Source organism: Triticum aestivum, chromosome 3D (assembly GCF_018294505.1).
Source record: "Triticum aestivum cultivar Chinese Spring chromosome 3D, IWGSC CS RefSeq v2.1, whole genome shotgun sequence".
NCBI classification, from domain to species: Eukaryota; Viridiplantae; Streptophyta; class Magnoliopsida; order Poales; family Poaceae; genus Triticum; species Triticum aestivum.
In genome coordinates this window covers 430715239-430733326 of record NC_057802.1, presented here as the reverse complement: position 1 = coordinate 430733326, position 18088 = coordinate 430715239, and the positions used below count along the sequence as shown (strand labels likewise).

The following is an 18088-nucleotide window of genomic DNA, read 5'->3' as shown; positions in this document are numbered from 1 at the left end:
TCGAAACCCTAAGTAATTCCACCTCAACTGGAGTAGGCTTTTAGCTTCACCGTAAGGGGCCGAACCAGTATAATCCTCGTGTCCTTTGTCCCGTTTAACCCCTTTAAGCTTCCTAGTTGCGATGGCTCTACGACTAAGTCCTTGCACGAGGACATCTGCCGTGACTATTCCACGACAGAGGGAGTACTAGCTTTTGGATGTGTAATACTTACAAGTTTTTCTTTATGCCAGTTATAAATACAGTTTAGAAGAGATCGTAACGAGCATTAAAATTAAATTGCCTTCGTCAATCTACTCCAGTAAAACAAGAAAGTGATAAGAATTTCTACTCCAAACTACCTATCATTCATTGCATCCCCTGTAAAACCGGTTCCAGTGAGGGTTTGAGAATAATCCGTGTCCGTGCTCTTCCCAATATTTACCCCAGGTTCATTTGGCTCTGGCAATGTTGCATTCTCACTGCTTAGCATCATGACAACTAAAGACATCAGTGGCCTGTTCTTAGGATGCACTTCAACACAAAGGAGAGCAACCTGTATGCATCTGAGCACCACATTGTAGTCAATGGAGCCGCCCATTGCTTCATCCAGTAAATCCGCACTCCGACCTTCTTTCCACAACTTCCATGACTAAAAATGATCAACATAAGTATATATTAGTGACATAAAGTGAGAAACAATCAAAGATCAATCATGTTAATATATACTTACATAACCAAGGAGGCTCAGATCATGCTCATCGTCGTAAAATCCTCGATTCTTCTTGCCGGTGATGATCTCTAGCACCAGTACACCAAAGCTATAGATATCGGATTTCATAGAGAACACGCCATCCATTGCATATTCTGGAGACATGTAGCCGCTGAAGATCACCATATCACTATATATAGTCAGCGTGCAAACTCATTTTTGAAAGCTAATATATGTACATATCGATCAAGAGATAATACTCACTATGTACCGATGACCTTGGTGGTATATGCAGTTGTCTGATCACCTCCAAACATTCTTGCAATACCAAAGTCTGAGATTTTGGGAATCATGTTCTTGTCTAATAACACATTGCTTGCCTTTAAATCCCTATGGATGATCCTGACCCTTGAATCCTCATGGAGGTATAGCAAACCCCGTGCAATCCCCAGAATGATCTCAAATCGGTTCTTCCATCCTAGTAACTTGCGCTTTCCTTCATCTGCACAACATTTAAATTGAGGTAAACACATCGTAAATACAATGCCAGCAGAAGTAGTTAGAAATTGTTTCTGTAAAATAAACAAATGAACCGACCAAATATGAACGTGTCTAAGCTGTTGTTGTGCATGAACTCGTACACTAGCATTCTCTCTTGGTCGTCGATGCAGCAGCCTAGCAGCCTCACGAGGTTCCTATGCTGAAGCTTTGCGATCAGTTTTACCTCGTTCTTGAATTCCACAACCCCCTGTACTGATTTCTTGGATAACCTTTTTACAGCTACTTCTTGTCCATCTTCGAGTTTTGCCTGTTTAATGGTTGCAGCTCTGTTAAAATCTACATTAGTAAAAATAAATAAGATGTCCTTGTCCTACTGTTAATTGATTCTTATCCTACCATATAAACGGGACCAAATCCGCCTTGTCCTATCTTACTATCCGCAGAGAAGTTGTCTGTTGCAGCTAGAATAACTTCTAGATCGAACAACGGAAGTTCAAGATCTTTTTCACTGCTCATCCTGCTCTCATTGATCTGTCGATCCTGTTTTGTCCTCAGCGCTGAATTTTTCCTGCTCCCTAGGGGAAACACGTCACCCCTTGTCCTTGGTGGCATTCCGGCCTGACGCTTTGTGACCGCCTTGGTTCTCAAGAAATAGCAGCAGGCAACCGCCACCACGAGAAGCACGCCGAAAATAGTTGTGACGACAGGGATCACCACGCTCCTGTTTGGACGCTGACGGTTAGCTGAAATAAAACAGCGGTGAACATGAGGTAAGCCTGTCTAACACTGCACCATTATGCTTGTTCGCACTGAGTAGTTATTAACTATTTTAGTGCAAGCATGCTTGCTCTTAATCTATCATATCCATGCTTTCTATAATTAATGTCTATCACTTTGAAGCTAGTTCGTGTTGCACGTTTGATCTTTGTTTGATGTTGTGGACTGCACCGTGCCTATCCAGATTGTCAATATGTGATACAGACATGCTACCAGTAGAAGAATCAATGGCTATATCGTCTTCATTTGTGTTGTCAATGTTCTCACCAGTTTATCGCGTGGCAAGCGTGATAAGCAATTCCAAACTATCAACAATGGTCTCACCAGTTCACTCTATTGCATAAATTTTCAGATATCTACCTTTAAAAAAAATCCTCTGTCCTACAGCATTATGTAATTTCGCTTTCTTTCTCTTCCCTCTAACCCCTTGTATTTCTGGTGCCCCTTTGGTATGTAACACCCCCGATGGTTGATAATAAAGGTTCAGCAGGTGTAAAGCCGCCGTTAACGCATAAAAAAAAGTTCTCATCAGTTCGGACTTCTAGTTGAACATGCTAATGCGTCCAATTCACTTTGTTATGAAATCCAAGAAATCATGCCGGGGAGTAACTTAGACTAGTAACATGCATATGTTACTAGTCTATGTTACTACTCCCTCCGTCCCAAAATTCTTGTCTTAAATTTGTCTAGATACGGATGTATCAAATACTAAAACGTGACTTGATACATCCGTATCTAGACAAATCTAAGACAAGAATTTTAAAACGTGACTTGATACATCCGTATCTAGACAAATCTAAGACAAAAATTTTGGGACGGAGGGAGTACCTCTATAGTGCATAGTATCATATATTAGTATTATAGGTGGTCTCATTTATTGCCATGCATGACACATAGTAGCACCACATTTTTTATGTTACGGTATCTGCCTATGTTAGTACAACCATCTCTCTTCTTTAATTGCCTGCCACATAAGCATGTTGGCGAGTCCCAAGTACATGATACTACTTATGTTACCCCCACTATGACCAGCCTAAGAGAACTTCGGAGTAACATAAGCATGAGCATTCAACCAAGATAAAAGAAAACTGCTTAGAATGTGAATATGCGATTTGCTAGCAGTTTTGAACTGCATAATAACCGATGAAAAGCTTTAATAATAAATCATGAAAGTCCTAACCTTCGGCGTTCAAGGCGTCGATCTCGGAACGTGCGAGCCGGATATATACATCCTGCACGACCACCGGGTACTGCCTCATGTCAAGCAGGTCCACGCCCCAAATGACGCACCCGTGGCTGACTCCCCCGCTAATGTTGGCGGCGGCGTACGCCCTGCAGCTGCAGTTACCCAGGCACAGCTGCCTGCACTCGGCCAGAGTCATGTCGGGGCGCACCGTCGCTTCCGTCGCCTCCGGCAGCTTCATCCGGTTCACCGGCCAGAAGCCGTCTCCAGCCCCGCAGCTCAGGTTGGCGCTCCTGGTGCAGCCACCGGACCAGCCCCTCTGCTCCCACTGCTCCGGCGACCGCGGCCTGAACCCCGGCAGGCAGCTACACTTGGGGGGCTGGCCAACCTCGCACACGCCGAAACCGAACGCCCCGCACTTGTAGTAGCTGTCGCACGGGTCGCTCGGGTGGTACCAGTAGCTGCTCCACGCGCCATTGCCCCACACGTAGCTCTGCAGCTGCCCCGTCGCGCCGTCCAGGATCAGCCGCGACAGCGCCGACGGGTCGCTGACGTAGTAGGCGTAGTACGTCTCGTCGGCGTTGGACACGACCATGAACGTGTAGCCCTCGGCGTTGAGGTTCTGCACGCCGGTGAGCACCACGCCGTTCCACGGCCCGCTCGCGTAGATCCTCTCCGGGCCGCGGAAAAGGAAGAACTCGGGCAGTCCGCCCATGACTAGCTTGAACGTGTAGGCCCCCGGCGAGGGGTCGGTCGGGCTTCTACACGACGTGATGTTTCTGGCGATGCCGTTCCTGAGGTCCACCCCGAGCTTCATGCCGGGGAGCATCGTGTCCGTTGGGTAGTCGAAGCTCTGCCACGCCACGCTCTGGCTCGACCCACTCCCGTCAGAGCTCAGGACGAAGTTGCCGTCGTCGAGAAGCTGAGCGGCGGCCTTGGTGGTTATGTTTCTGGTGGGCGCCGCGGAGGACCAGACGGTGGCGTTCAGGCCGTCGACGATGACGAGGCGGCCGTCGGGGGAGAACTTGAGGACGCCTGGGGAGCTGACGACCGGGTTCTGGCGGTTGGCGACCCACACGACGGTCTGTACCGGGATGCCCGCGTACCAAATGCCGAGGTAGGCTCTGGCATCGGAGCTTCCGGGCGGGTTGTAGAAGCCGAGCCTGAAGATTCCACCGGCCGAGACGAGCGTCTGGTTGCCGGTGATGGACGCGGCCTGGTCGATGGTGTCGGTGGCGATGGAGACGGAGAGGCAGGTGGTGGCCAAGACGACGAGGAGAGCGCGCGCATGCGCCGCCCTCATCCTCTCTCCTCGCTCCCTCCCTCTGAAATCGGGCGCCCGAATACGAGCGTAGTTTGTAACCGGGAGATGGTGTGCAACTCTGCATGAGAGCGCGGTGGGTATCGTGCGAGAGAATGGATGCGCGATAATCCTAGACATCAAATCGGCGTGACAGCGTGAACTTCAAATCGGCGTGAGTGGCAACCCATAAACTTCAAATGGGCGTGACAGCGTGAAACAGCAGTGAGAAGAAGTATCAAGTAGTATGATTGTATTTCACATCACATGTTTATTAGCAGCAGAAATAGGTGCGCAGGCAGGTCAACGTTGGCCCTCCGGAATAGCTGGTTTGAGCTGCACAGAGCCAGTGGTGCAGGCCGGGTATTCAAACTTCAACGGATCTGCTTCGATGGCGCATGTTCGATATTGCGACATCGTGGTATCGGATCCGAGCATTGCGGTAGTGGTGCACATGCAAGAGAATGTGTCTGCTGCAACCGGTACGTCCAAGTCAAAAACAATACGAGCGTGTTTGGTTACATTGCAAATCAAGCTTGGCCCGGCGAGCCAGGCTCTAGTGAGCAGGTTTGAGGGGATGCAGGCAAAAAGACCTCAGATGCACATAGTTTGGTTATCTGCATGTACCTTAGTTGCATGAGACAACTATTTTTGACCCGGCGTTTGATTGTCCGCATTGCATAGGCGCACATATGATATGGTGTTTGGTTGCAACCTGCATAAGGTGTTGTCACCATTTCTAACTAGTGGTGAGCTTACCACACACAATCTGAACATGTAGTGCCAGCTAGTTAAACAAATGACAGTTCATCCTAACTACTACCAAATGACAGTTCAAATTATTAAGAGCTATTGGCTAAATAGGGGATAGTTCATCGGTGTTGCTGCTACCAGATCTTCCTCTTCTTCTGCTTCTGCTGCTGCTGCTGTTGCTTCTTCTTCTTCCTCTTCTTCAAATCATGCACTGACCTCTGTTAAGCCACATTGCCTCTGCCCACTCCAATCTTTTGTTCTTCCAAGCGTCATTGTCAAATGCCTCCACACCATGGCCGGAGCTAGCAACATCGTCAGGCTCGGCCTCTTCCTCCTCAGGCATGTGTTTATCAAAGCCCCACTGGAGGATCCAGTTATGCGGAATGCAACAAGCAAGAACAAACTTAACCTGAGTGGAGTATGGGTGGAATGGCTTTTGATCCAGGATCTTAAACCTATTCTTCAGAGCTCCAAATGCCCTCTCAACAGTTACTCTAAGGCTGGAGTGTCTGAGATTAAACAGCTCCTCTGCAGTCCTAGGATAGTTCCTACCAGAGAACTCGTTGAGATGGTACCTGGTTTTCCTGAAGGGTGGAAGAATCCCTGCCGACATGCATAGCCAGCATCTTCAAGGTAGAACTTGCCGTCGGGGATGTTGATCCCATCAGGTCGACTCATGCTGTCACTAAGAATGTTAGCATCATGCGTTGATCCCTCCCAGCCAGCCAGCACATATGTAACTTCAGATCAAAGTCAACAGTAGCAAGCACATTCTGACTTGTGTAGTACTTCCTCCTCCTGTATGCTGCAGACTGTGACCTAGGAACTCTGGCAGTGACATGAGTACCATCTATTGCCCCAATGCAATACTGAAAATGGCATCACAAGCCTGTGTTAGTGCTCGACTTGAACAATACAAGCATATCAAGCCATGAAAAGTGTATATTGTCAATGCCCACCTTGAAGTATGGATACCATCTTGGGATTCCGCGAATCTTGGGTGGAGTCTGGCCAGATGGTCTCCTGATCATCTCTCCTCTAAGCTCCGCAACAGCAAAAAGCATCTGCTTGAAGTACCTAGAGATGGTCTCCATTGATCTCCTGAACGTGTTGTGAATGACCCTGAACCACTGGTTATGGCCAACAGCATGGAGGAACATGGCCACTTGCTCTTTCACAATGGTGTTGATGTTATCTTGTAGCAGCCCCTGCTCCTGAAGGTCTCTACAAGCCTGGCAAATGGTGTTCTTTTCATTCGAAGCATCCACAGAGCCTCGACGTCATTGCAGTTGTAGATTTAGTTCAGATTTTGGATCCTCTCCTATTCCCAGATAAACATTGGACCATAGCGGATCAAAGGTCTCCCAGCACGACGAACAACTCTCTGGTGCATGAATATGACCCATGCCTGAATCACACTTATCAGTGCTGCTGCCTGAATTATCAGCCTCATCCGTGCGTCCATAACCTAGTCGACATCGACGGTTCGTTCAATGGGAAATCGATCCTACACCTTGCCTAACGACCTAACCACCGACCTAACAAAGGGGGGAGGGGTGCTGCTTACTGGCATCGGAGACGAGGACGGCGTAGGGGGAGCCATGGCACAGACAAGGTCGACCAGACGGTGGCCAACAACAAGGGGAGCACCAGATCCGCCACAAACGCCGCCGCCTCTTCCGCCGCCGCCGCCTCTAGCGCAGATCTGGAATGGCAGCTGCCGCCGGTGGTGAGGCAATAGGGAAGAAAGGGGGGAATGGCTATGGGTGAGCGAGTAGAAAGGGGGCGAGGCTAGATTTGGCGCCAGGATGACGCGCCAGATTTCCCATCTCCCGCCATCCTCCCTCGCCCTCGCGTCGCACCCTCCCGTGTGACCTCGCGTTGCACTCAGCCTGGCTCGCGAGAAACTGCCGATCCGAGCGTTTTCAACGAGTCAGGCTCTGGGCTGCTTTGAGAAGCGTGCGATGCAGGCCCAACAGTGAAACCAGGCAACCAAACATGCCTCTTCCTTCCTGTGCGGGCCTGGTTGGGCTCGATGCAGGCAACCAAACACACCCTATGTTGCATAGGCACAGTATATGTAGAAGGATGTAACAAAAATTCAAATTGTGAGGGGTGAGACCAAAAACATCTGCATTGTTTGTTTCTCATCGAGGTTGTCAGTTAAATTTCGGATTGAACTATACAGTAATTTAGTTTTGGGTACGGCGTTTTGGATCTGGGCCTCCAGTGATCAGATAGGCTAATCTATGTCGGCCTAAGAATCAAGGTGGCTTAGGGATTTCCAATTCTAGAACAATGAATCTTGCTCTTGTCACCAAATGGATTTGGAAGATTTCCCAGAATAACAACGGGCTTTGGGCTAGGATCCTTAAAGCGAAATACTACCCGGACTGTTCTTTCTTCACTTGTAATGTTAAGGAATCTCATATTTGGTACAAGATCCAAAAGTGCAAGGATATCTTCAACTTAGAAGCGAAATTTTCTATCAGCAATGGTAAAGATACCAAATTCTGGCTTTTTGGCATGGACTTCGGACAAACCTTTTTATGCCTTATTCCCGTAAATGTTCGTCATCGCGGTCGAGTCACAGGCTTTTGTTAGAAAAGTGCTTGCTTTTGGTGTCGCAAGTGTGGGCTTCCTTAGATCGTTATTGGCCGTGGAACAAATTGCCTTGGAGAACCCGCTTTCCTTTTTAGAGCATGTTACCCTTAGGCCCCATTTGGTTGCGAGGGATCCCTATGGGATACCTGCCTTTTCCCCGGTTGGGTAAACCACGTGTTGAGTTTGCCCTGGGCAAGCAAACAGCGCTGTTTGGTTTCGCGCGAGGGAGGAAGAACCCTGGCCTTTCCACGGCCCATCCCCGGGTAGATCTCCCCTGTATCGACTGGTCGGGGAGAAAACCCTCTCCTCGTTCGCTCGCTCAGCCTCAGTCTCCGTGCTTCACGCTGCTGAACTGAAAGCGATGCCCCCGCCCATCCCCCAACCTCCCCTCCGGCATCTCGTCCAAACTGGGATGGTGGTCTTCCCGTGGTGGGAAAGGGGATCCCCCAAAACCATGTAAATCTCCCCGAGGTGGATTAGTGCCCTGGGAAACTTCACCTTTCCAACCAAATTAGGCCTTAATGGGGATCTATAGACATGTTTGGTTGATGCCCTGGGCTTCATGCCTGGTAAAAAACGATGCCTGGAGGTGGCCTGGAGGAAAGAGAAAATATGCCTGGTCAGGCATGCATGTGCACCCGCTGTTTGGTTAGATGCCTGGCCTGGTACGCATGCGTATGGAATAAAAAATTAAGATGTCAAGCTGAGTTGACCGGTAGTGAGCATCAGAACCATAGATAATCAAGCGAAGGTGTACTAATCAGTCCAGAGTGACATTAGCCTGGAAACCAGGCGTCCAAATTCATCGGTCTGAGCCAGGCTAATTGAATTGCCTATCAGGCTGCCAGTTCCAAGCCAGGGAGGCATCCAGAAATTCCAGGCCTCTAATCAAACAACATTCAGGCACATCTCAGGTAGGTCTCAGGCCAGGAAATTGTCCCCCAGGGTTGCAAACACACCCTATATTCCAAGCTAGGAGCTGGAACCCTCGGGTAATTTCACCGTTAAGTCTACCTATGTCAAACTAGTCCTTGGGCCTAAGATTCCGCATGCCAAGGTACTTTGGGCTACCCGTGTGCCCCCTGAAGTGCGTATTTTTCTATGGCAAACGGCTTAGGACCGTCTGCCATCAGTTATTAACCTCCAAAAATGCCACAGTTGGGCAATGGTCGTTGTGCTTTGTGTGGTACGCCGAAGGACACCAATCACGTCTTGTTTCGATCTGCCCCTGCCAAATTCCTATGAAGTTGCGTTCGTGAGTGCCTTGGTTCCTCTTGGAGCCCTAGCTCTATGATAGAGATCCTAAGAGCATCTCCAATAAATGGTGCAAATATGGAGATGTAAAATTAGGTGTTGTTTAATTTACATCATTAAAAAGTGCATTGTACTCCCTCCGTCCGGAAATACTTGTCCACAAAATGGTTATATCTAGACTTATTTTAGTTATAGATACATCCATTTTATTCATGTGTAGGACAAGTATTTTCAGACGAAGGGAGTACATCTTAAAAAAGAGGCAACTCCAACAGATGACATATATTGGTGATATAAAAGTGCAACTCCGATAGATGATGCAAATTCGAGATGTAAAAACTAGAGACTTCAACTACTTCTTCATTTGAAACATAATTCAAACATAGTTCTAATTAAAAACATAAAATAAACGACTACTACAACTAATTCAAACTACTACATCCATCAAACTAGTCGTCCTCCTCCGAGGGCATCTAGTAATCCTCGTCATCCTCATCTGAGGGCCCCCAGAACACCTCGTCGCCCTCCTCCAAGGACTCGACAGGGATCACCATCGAGGGGCCGGCCTCGTCCTCCTTCTTCTTCTTTTGCTCGGCCTCGCGCTTCTAGAAGTACTCATGCTCGGCCTGAACATACTCCAGATGCTCCCGCGCGAATCTCGCCATCGCTGCCTCGCCGCTATTTCCGGGAGCAACAACAATGGTCGGCCTCTTCCTCATCTTCTTCTTCTTCATCTCCTCCATCTGAATACCCTCCGGCACGAGGAACTCCACATCTTCCCGGGTCTCAATCTCTAGGAAGTTGAGCTCCGTCTTCGGCCTCCCGGCACGCCATGCTGCCACGTCGTACGCACACGTGGCCTTGTCGACGGTGTCGTACATGCCGAGTCAGCAGCGGCGGAGTACTCGACGCCAAACTTGTCGGACAGCTTCGCTCGCACTCCGAAGAACCCAGTCTTGCTCTTTGAGACCTTCTTCGGCGGCATGGCATGTGGCGGGGCAGCAGCGATTGCGGAAATGGCGGCAAGTACGAATTGGGCGGCGATGGCGTGCGGCGGCTGGCGAAAGTGGGGTGGGGCTTGGCGGGGGCGGTTGAGCGGCGGTGAGGATGGAACCGACGGCGGGGCCGAATCGGGCGACGGCGTGCGGAGTGGTGGAAACACAGCTGTTTTGTGCGGGGCGCGGAGGTGGGGTGGGCTTGGCGAGGGCTTGGGGCTGGCGAAGGAGCGGTGACGATGGCGGAAACGATGGCGGAGGAGGGGCGAAAAACTCCCGATTCACGACGTGCGATAGCGGCTGGCTACGGGGCCTGATTTGGTGCGGGCAACAATGGCGTGGCGTGGTGGGCGGGCGGGCGGCGACGGCAGTGCTGCGGGAGGTGGGAGGAAGAAGGTGTGGATGGGGGTAAAGGAAGTGAAGAGCGGTTGGCGGTTGGCGCAAGGCCGCCGGTTTTACATCTTCTGAAGATGGTGGTGCAAATTTGCATCCCCAGGTGTTGTATTTTACATCTCTTGAAGGAGGTGACGTAATTTCTTTTTGCATGTACATCATCTGTTGGAGGTGGGTTTTGGGGCCTCGGAGATGCAAAAGTTAGTTATTTTTGCATCTACATCATCTATTGGAGATGCTCTAATATTGTTAAACAATTCCCGTAGGCAGCATCGTCGTTTAGCTTGGAGAACGTTTAGTGGAGTATATAGCAAAAAACTGCCACGTTACGGGCTAGGTCTACGAAAAACTACCACTTTTCTTGATGTTTCGAAAACCTACCACAAAATTGGTTGGTTGTTCCAAAAAAACCTACTAACTGAACCGTTAAGTTTTAAGCAAGATTATGACATGTCTGGCCCACCCGTCAGGTTGACTGTTAGATTTGACTGTTAGGCTGACCGTTGACAGGTTATGACAAGTGGGCCCCACATATTTTTAAAAGGCAATCAGGTCCCTACAAAAAATATTAAAAGCAATCAGATCCCAGTAATTTTTTTTAAAGAGCAATCAAGTTCGTTCCAAAAAATAGAAAAAACCAATCAGGTCCCGCCGGCGACGAGCTCGCCGGAGCCAACGAAGAGACTCGCGCACGTCGGCCGGCCTTGCTCAGGCGTCGGAGCTCAAGGGTGTGTCAGCTGCTGCACGTGGCAGAGCTGCTGCTCCTGCTGTTCCGCTGCTGTCGGACGCCCTTCTATGGCAGCGTCTCGAGCTCCTAGGCACGGCGGCCGGAGCTCCTAGGCATGGCCGGCGGCTGCTCCAGCTGTTGGACGCGGCTGCTCGAGCTCCAGGGCATGGCCGGCACGCAGGTGCCTGAGCTCCTGGGCGCGGTGTATCTGGCAACACACAACGACGAAGAACACGCACCAGCGGGATGCAGCGGCGAGCAGCAAGAGGGCGCGGCGGCGAGCAGCGGCACATATCGGCGGCGGACAGCAGCGGCGGCGAGCAGCAGTGGCAACGGCAGGCAGCACGTACCGACGGCGGACAACAACAGCAGTGGCGGCGAGCAGCAACAGAAGCACGCAACAGTGGTGGAGCACGCTGCAGCGGCCGGGGTGGGTGTCGGTGTCAAAACCGGCGGATCTCGGGTAGGGGGTCCCGAACTATGCGTCTAAGGTCAATGGTAACAGGAGACAGGGGACACGATGTTTACCCAGGTTCGGGCCCTCTCTATGGTGGTAATACCCTACTTCCTACTTGATTGATCTTGATGAATATGAGTATTACAAGAGTTGATCTACCACGAGATCGTAATGGCTAAACCCTAGAAGTCTAGCCTGTATGACTATGGTAATGAGTCTCCCCCCTTCCGGACTAAGTCCTCCGGTTTATATAGACACCAGGAGGATCTAGGGTTACACAAGGTCGGTTACAAAGGAAAAGAATCTACATATTTGGTCGCCAAGCTTGCCTTCCACGCCAAGGAAAGTCCTATCCGGACACGGGTGCAGTCTTCGGTCTTCGTATCTTCACAGCCCAACAGTCCGGCCCATGGCTAACAGACCGGACGCCCGAGGACCCCTTAGTCCAGGACTCCCTCAGTAGCCCTTGAACCTGGCTTCAATGACGAGGAGTCCGGCGTGCAGATTTGTCTTCGGCATTGCAAGGCGGGTTCCCTTCTTTCCGAACTCCAAGATAGTCTTCGGACATGATGATTGTATCCGGACCTGTAACACACACCACACACAACCGCAGAGAGATGCTACCTCTTGAGCACTGCATTGGTTTTCCCTTGAAGAGGAAAGGGTGATGCAGCAAAGTAGCGTAAGTATTTCCCTCAGTTTTTGAGAACCAAGGTATCAATCCAGTAGGAGGCTACGCGCGAGTCCCTCGCACCTACACAAAACAAATAAATCCTCGCAACCAACGCGATAAGGGGTTGTCAATCCCTACACGGTCACTTACGAGAGTGAGATCTGATAGATATGATAGGATAATATTTTTGGTATTTTTATGATAAAGATGCAAAGTAAAATAAAAGCAAAGTAAAAAGCAACAGAAATAACTAAGTGTTGGAAGATTAATATGATGAAGATAGACCCGGGGGCCATAGGTTTCACTAGTGGCTTCTCTCAAGAGCATAAGTATTTTACGGTGGGTGAACGAATTACTGTTGAGCAATTGACAGAATTGAGCATAGTTATGAAAATATCTAGGTATGATCATGTATATAGGCATCACGTCCAAGACAAGTAGACCGAGTCCTTCCTGCATCTACTACTATTACTCCACACATCGACCGCTATCCAGCATGCATCTAGAGTATTAAGTTCATAAGAACAGAGTAACGCTTTAAGCAAGATGACATGATGTAGAGGGATAAATTAATGCAATATGATAAAAAAAACCATCTTGTTATCCTCGATGGCAACAATACAATACGTGCCTTGCTGCCCCTTCTGTCACTGGGAAAAGACACCGCAAGATTGAACCCAAAGCTAAGCACTTCTCCCATTGCAAGAAAAACCAATCTAGTAGGCCAAACCAAACTGATAATTCGAAGAGACTTGCAAAGATAACCAATCATACATAAAAGAATTCAGAGAAGATTCAAATATTGTTCATAGATAAACTTGATCATAAACCCACAATTCATTGGTCTCAACAAACACACCGCAGAAGAAGATTACATCGAATAGATCTCCACGAGAGAGGGGGAGAACATTGTATTGAGATCCAAAAAGAGAGAAGAAGCCATCTAGCTAATAACTATGGACCCGAAGGTCTGAGGTAAACTACTCACACATCATCGGAGAGGCTATGGTGTTGATGTAGAAGCCCTCCGTGATCGATGCCCCCTCCGGCGGAACTCCGGAACAGGCCCCGAGATGGGATCTCGTGGGTACAGAAGGTTGCGGCGGTGGAATTAGGTTTTTGGCTCCGTTTCTGATCGTTTGGGGGTACGTAGGTATATATAGGAGGAAGGAGTACGTCGGTGGAGCAACAGGGGGCCCACGAGGGTGGAGGGTGCGCCTGGGGGGTAGGCGCGCCCCCCTACCTCGTGGCCTCCTCTTTTGTTTCTTGACGTAGGGTCCAAGTCCTCTGGATCATGTTCGTTCCGAAAATCACGTTCCCGAAGGTTTCATTCCGTTTGGACTCCGTTTGATATTCTTTTTCTACGAAACTCTGAAATAGGCAAAAAAAAAACAATTCTGGGCTGGGCCTCCGGTTAATGGGTTAGTCCCAAAACTAATATAAAAGTGAATAATAAAGCCCAATAATGTCCAAAACAGAATATAATATAGCATGGAGCAATCAAAAATTATAGATACGTTGGAGACGTATCAAGCATCCCCAAGCTTAATTCCTGCTCGTCCTCGAGTAGGTAAATGATAAAAACAGAATTTTTGATGTGGAATGCTACTTGGCATAATTTCAATGTAATTCTTCTTAATTGTGGTATGAATATTCAGATCCGAAAGATTCAAGACAAGAGTTTAATATTGACATAAAAATAATAATACTTCAAGCATACTAACTAAGCAATTATGCCTTCTCAAAATAACATGGCCAAAGAAAGTTATCCCTACAAAATCATATAGTCTGGCTATGCTCTATCTTCACCACACAAAGTATTTAAATCATGCACAACCCCGATGACAAGCCAAGCAATTGCTTCATACTTTTGGTGTTCTCAAACGTTTTCAATCTTCACGCAATACATGAGCGTGACCCATGGACATAGCACTATATGTGGAATAGAATGGTGGTTGTGGAGAAGACAAAAAGGAGAAGATAGTCTCACATCAACTAGGCGTATCAACGGTCTATGGAGATGCCCATCAATAGATATCAATGTGAGTGAGTAGGGATTGCCATGCAACGGATGCACTAGAGCTATAAGTGTATGAAAGCTCAACAAAAGAAACTAAGTGGGTGTGCATCCAACTCGCTTGCTCACGAAGACCTAGGGCATTTTGAGGAAGCCCATCATTGGAATATACAAGCCAAGTTCTATAATGAAAAATTCCCACTAGTGTATGAAAGTGATATCATAGGAGACTCTCTATCATGAAGACCATGGTGCTACTTTGAAGCACAAGTGTGGTAAAAGGATAGTAGCATTGTCCCTTCTCTCTTTTTCTCTCATTTTTTTTATTTGGGCCTTTTCCCTTTTTTTACGGCCTCTTTTTTTTCGTCCGGAGTCTCATCCCGACTTGTGGGGGAATCATAGTCTCCATCATCCTTTCCTCACTTGGGACAATGCTCTAAAAAAATGATGATCATCACACTTTTATTTACTTACAACTTCAGCAATTACAACTCAAAACTTAGAACAAAATATGACTCTATGTGAATGCCTCCGGCGGTGTACCGGGATATGCAATGAATCAAGAGTGGCATGTATGAAGGAATTATGAACGGTGGCTTTGCCACAAATACGATGTCAACTACATGATCATGCAAAGCAATATGACAATGATGGAGCGTGTCATAGTAAACGGACGGTGGTAAGTTGCATGGCAATATATCTCGGAATGGCTATGGAAATGCCATGATAGGTAGGTATGGTGGCTGTTTTGAGGAAGGTTTTTGGTGGGTGTATGATACCGGCGAAAAGTGTGCGGTATTAGAGAGGCTAGCAATGGTGGAAAGGAAGAAAGTGCATATAATCCATGGACTCAACATTAGTCATAAAGAACTCATATACTTATTGCAAAAATCTACAAGTTATCAATGCAAAGTATTACGCGCATGCTCCTAGGGGGATACATTGGTAGGAAAAGACCATCGCTCGTCCCCGACCGCCACTCATAAGGAAGACAATCAGTAAATAAATTATGCTCCGACTTCATCACATAACGGTTCACCATACGTGCATGCTACGGGAATCACAAACTTTAACACAAGTATCTCTCAAATTCACAACTACTGAACTAGCATAACTCTAATATCACCTTCTTTATATCTCAAAACAATTATCAAGCATCAAACTTTTCTTAGTATTCAACACACTAATAAGAAAGTTTTTTACTAATCTTGAATACCAAGCATATTAGGATTATTTAAGCAAATTAGCATGCTATTTAAGACTCTCAAAATAATCTAAGTGAAGCATGAGAGATCAATAGTTTCTATAATACAAATCCACCACCGTGCTCTAAAAGATATAAGTGAAGTACTAGAGCAAAAACTATATAACTCAAAAGATATAAGTGAAGCACATAGAGCATTCTAATAATTTCCAAATCATGTGTCTCTCTCTCAAAAGGTGTGTACAGCAAAGATGATTATGGTAAACTAAAAAGCAAATACTCAAATCATACAAGACGCTCCAAGCAAAACACATATCATGTGGTGAATAAAAATATAGCTCCAAGTAAAGTTATCGATGGAAGTAGACGAAAGAGGGGATGCCTTCCGGGGCATCCCCAAGCTTTGGCTTTTTGGTGTCCTTAGATTATCTTGGGGGTGCCATGGGCATCCCCAAGCTTAGGCTCTTGCCACTCCTTGTTCCATAATCCATCAAATATTTCACCCAAAACTTGAAAACTTCACAACACAAAACTTAACAGAAAATCTCGTGAGCTCCGTTAGCGAAAGAAAACAAAAGACCACTTCAAGGTACTGTGATTAACTCATTCTTTATTTATATTGGTGTTAAACCTACTGTATTCCAACTTCTCTATGGTTTATAAACTCTTTTACTGGCCATAGATTCATCAAAATAAGCAAACAACACACGAAAAACAGAATATGTCAAAAACAGAACAGTCTGTAGTAATCTATAACTAACGCAAACTTATGGAGCTCCAAAAAATCAGCCAAAATAGGACGGCCTAGACAATTTGTTTATTGATCAGCAGCAATTGGAATCAATATTTTATCACGTTCTGGTGATTTTTAACAATTATTTGCGTGAACAAAAAGTTTCTGGAAATTACAGCAAGATCAAATAACTATCATCCAGGAAGATCCTATAGGTTTAACTTGGCACAAAAACTAATTAAAACATAAAAACACATCTAAACAGAGGCTATATCAAATAATTATTCCTAAACAGAAGCAAAAAGCAAAAAAACTAAAAATAAAATTGGGTTGCCTCCCAACAAGCGCTATCGTTTAACGCCCCTAGCTAGGCATAAAAGCAAGGATAGATCTAGGTATTGCCATCTTTGGTAGGCAATCCATAAGTGGCTCTCATAATAGATTCATATGGTAGTTTTATTTTCTTCCTAGGGATGTGTTCCATGCCTTTCTTCAATGGAAATTGGAATATAATATTCCCTTCCTTCATATCAATAATTGCACCAATCGTTCTAAGGAAAGGTCTACCAAGAATAATAGGACATGAAGGATTGCAATCTATATCAAGAACGATAAAATCTATGGGCACATAGTTCCTATTTGCAACAATAAGAACATCATTAATTCTTCCCATAGGTTTCTTAATAGTGGAACCCGCAAGGTGCAAGTTTAAAGAGCAATCATCAAAATCACGGAAACCTAGCAAATCGCACAAAGTTTTTGGAATCGTGGGAACACTAGCACCCAAATCACACAAAGCATAGCATTTATGATGTTTAATCTTAATTTTAATAGTAGGTTCCCACTCATCATAAAGTTTTCTAGGGATAGAAACTTCCAACTCAAGTTTTTCTTGATGAGATTGCATCAAAGCGTCAACGATATGTTTGGTAAAAGCTTTATTTTGACTATAAGCATGAGGAGAATTTAGCACGGATTGCAACAAGGAAATACAATCTATCAAAGAGCAATTGTCATAATTAAATTCCTTGAAATCCAAAATAGTGGGTTCATTAACATCTAGAGTTTTGATCTCTTCAATCCCACTTTTATCAATTTTAGCATCAAGATCTAAAAACTCCGAATTTTTGGAACGCCTTCTAGGTAAAGGTGGATCATATTCAGTCCCATCATTATCAAGATTCATATTGAAAAACAAAGATTTAATAGGGGACACATCAATAACTTTTAGATCTTCATCTTTATTTTCATAGAAATTAGAAGAACACGGTTTGATAAAGCAATCTTTCTTAGCACACATCCTAGCGGTTCTTTCTTTGCACTCATCAATGGAAATTCTCATGGCTTTGAGAGACTCATTGATATCATGCTTAGGAGGAATAGATCTGTGACGCCCCCGATTTGACCGTACACTAATCATACACGCAAATGTGTACGATCAAGATCAGGGACTCACGGGAAGATATCACAACACAACTCTAAAACATAAATAAGTCATACAAGCATCATAATACAAGCCAGGGGCCTCGAGGGCTCGAATACAAGTGCTCGATCATAGATGAGTCAGCGGAAGCAACAATATCTGAGTACAGACATAAGTTAAACAAGTTTGCCTTAAGAAGGCTAGCACAAAAGTAGCAACAATCGAAAAGGCAAGGCATCCTGCCTGGGACCTCCTAACTACTCCTCGAAGCCGAACTCCACGTAGAATCATCCTCGGGATCTCTAGCTCCCGGACTCCAGCATCTGGTTGCGACAATCCGGTATAGAAAGGGGAAAAGAGGGAGAAAAGCAACCGTGAGTACTCATCCAAAGTACTCGCAAGCAA

The 18088-nt window shown here is 46.5% G+C and overlaps 1 pseudogene; it reads right to left on the bottom strand.

Annotated features, from left to right (window-relative positions):
* Positions 1-266: 266 nt before the first annotated feature.
* LOC123074854 (receptor-like serine/threonine-protein kinase SD1-8) lies at positions 267-6609 on the bottom strand (annotated as a pseudogene).
* Positions 6610-18088: the final 11479 nt, after the last annotated feature.